This window comes from Penaeus japonicus, unplaced genomic scaffold (genome assembly GCF_977035675.1).
Source record: "Penaeus japonicus unplaced genomic scaffold, GWHDUDI00000001_assembly GWHDUDI00000021, whole genome shotgun sequence".
Classification (NCBI taxonomy): Eukaryota; Metazoa; Arthropoda; class Malacostraca; order Decapoda; family Penaeidae; genus Penaeus; species Penaeus japonicus.
In genome coordinates this window covers 26891807-26894771 of record NW_028234423.1, presented here as the reverse complement: position 1 = coordinate 26894771, position 2965 = coordinate 26891807, and the positions used below count along the sequence as shown (strand labels likewise).

The window sequence follows — 2965 nt, the reverse complement described above, 5'->3', positions numbered from 1 at the left end:
ATGGGTGATTGAGGGCTCTTAATACCATCAACTATAAAGACAATAGTCTGGCTAGTCGCCTCCGTGACATGGTTTGCAAATTGCCAGGATCAGAGAGGATTTGGGCGATGTTGAAGTCGCCTTCCATCTCAAGGCCAGCAACGACGGTTCCAGCTAATTTGAGTTTGAATAATGTGCCCTGGAAGGTCGGCAGTGAATAATCCATGAAAAGTTGAGCAGTCGTTGCAGTGATGAGGTTTAGACCCTTCATTCGTTCCAAGGATTATTCAAAGAAAGAGAAGAAGGTCTCAATGAGTGTGTCAGCTGCGACACCTTTGAGGTGCATAAGTAATCTCGTGTCCCATGATTAGGGCATGGGCTTGTGATCCGCTCTCACCATACAGTTTGCCAAAGAAGTCCGAGATAACAGAAGAATCGATGGATCGCTTGGTCCTCAGAGTGTGCTTGATGCATTCCATAATCTTGAGGCCTTTCTCTTCTGCAAAACCTGGAATGTCTTGCATAATCTTTCCAAACGTTGCTTTTCGGAGGTATCCTTCTGGGCCAAAGAGTTCTTCAATGATGGAATCAACTCCTTTAAAACGTGCACCAATCTCTACGAAGTCCTTGTGAGTCTCAAAGGGCTTATCATACTGCTTATCATTGAAGGATTGGTGATTATGGAATTGCAGATAATAGTATTGATCATGGGGATAAAGTATGTACGTTGATTTATAAGTACTTTATGGCATTATTTGGGGTTTAACTCGTGAAAAGATCTGATTTATCATAAAGAGCGAATGAGTAAAATAGATAGCAATTGCAATGCTTATCAAATGACGGAAGTTTGAATGACATTTATCAATCGCTTGGATCTTTTATTAGCGTGTCGACGGACCATTCAGTGACTATAAGTATACATTGGTCAATAAATAACGATGCACCCATCCTATCACTTCAAACCCAATACATCTCACACTTTACGCTAACATACAGACATTTTGCAGTGAGCATGTGAGGAACTTTACTCCTCTAACAAAAATACGTAATCTGAAGGAGCAATGATTCAATGATTGCGATATATCTACATATATTGAAATAAGAATAGACGCATATCTGAAGAAAATGATTGAAACATTTTTTTTTGCCTTGGTGAAAGTAAGGGGATATACGTTTATATCCGTAGGTCTTATAGATAGAGAATTATCATTATTCATTTTCATTATTGTTGTTATTTTGTTGTTGCCTTTATCATTGCCATTGATTTTCCTTTCAAGTTCAGTTCAGAGACTTAAACGAAGACATTTCATCCGACCTGATTTCACACAAGCCTTTCATTTGAATAATCATCAATATCACTATGCTAATTTCAGAAAATAACCAGGTTTCTCTTGGAATGTGTAAGCCTATATACGTTATAGTCCCAGTTGACATAATATTTAAGAATCATATAATTCATTAACATGTAACCGAGTAGCATGTTGCTACGTGTCTGCATAGCTGTTGACCAAAGTGACTTGTTCAGACCTTGAGAAGATTGGATGTTATCTCAATAGAACTCATGAACCACCAAAAGTTCACTCGAATATAGAACCCACGTCAAGTTTGTGAAGACACCACTGCACCCCGAAATTCAGAAAAAATGAAATGTTTGCCGGTTGTTGTTTTTTTCGAATACCTCAGTCTTATAAACCAATCAAAACTAGGGTATGTTGTTTATGTGATAACATTGCTACAAGTGACATAACTCGACGGAAACGGTAAAAAAAAAAAAAATCAGTTACTGATATGTAAGTCAGATTCCAGTAAAATATTGTAAAATTTTCAGTTTAGTAAGCTAACATAATCATCTCAGTATGTACAGTATTAGCGATCAGCGATTTTTTCATAATTACCCAGTCATTTATCTAGCGTTCTTTCAAAGATTAATAGTAGTGTGGATATATAAAACAGTCAACCCATGAATTTCAGTATTCAAAGAAAACTGATATTTTTTTTAAATCAAAGAAAACTTACAGGGGATACTTCGTCATTCGTAAATTTTCTCCAACTTGAAGCAGAGATAACTTCTTGTATTATCATCATAAAGACCACATCATGTTCTTCACATTTTCCACCAATGTATTTTGTATATTCCTATGGTATCTGTATGTTGATTCCATGGACTTTGCCTATACAGTTGCCACCGAGACGTTTTCCTAATGTCTGGCTCTGTTTCATCTCTTAAGCTTTTTTTTTGTAACATATGTCAGCCTTTGTTTATTAATCCGGCCATCTTCCCTATGCACACAGTTATTTAAGTTGTCAATTGGTTGCATAAACCGTATTTCGAAGAAACCGATTAAATTGTACAACAAATGTGAAATTAATATGCGCTCTGGGAAGCATAGATATATATAATACGTCCTATGTAGTTGGTTAATGCACTTTGGCATTGCCACTTATTAGATCAGTGAGCTAAATTAGATAAGCGAAAAGGCATCCTTGCCTCCGGAAGAAGCGACCAGCCAGTCAGTTAAGAAAGAGTCAGCCGTGAAAGAAAAAACAATGTACACTAATGGAAATAAAAGAAGTGGCGTTGGGCGTCTGCGGTTTCATGGCAGCGGGGACGCCACATGCTGCGTAATCTCCTCCAACGGCTGAACACTACGATACACGCGTCCGAAATAGCCGAGTTTGAATCTTCTCGTAGATGCAATAGTTCTTGACTTATTTGTGTTCTTCCCGTTATATATATATATATATATATATATATATATATATATATATATATATATATATATGTACACACACACACACACACACACACACACACACACACATATATATATATATATATATATATATATATATATATATATATATATACATATGTATATATATATATGTTTATATATATATGTATGTATATATATATACATATATATATATACTTACATACATATATATATATATAAATATATATATATATATGTGTGTGTGTGTG

At 35.5% G+C, this 2965-nt stretch overlaps 1 pseudogene; it reads right to left on the bottom strand.

The window, feature by feature from the left end:
* Nucleotides 1–262: 262 nt before the first annotated feature.
* LOC147469537 (vitellogenin-like) lies at nt 263–2199 on the bottom strand (annotated as a pseudogene).
* Between the last annotated feature and the right edge of the window lie 766 nt (nt 2200–2965).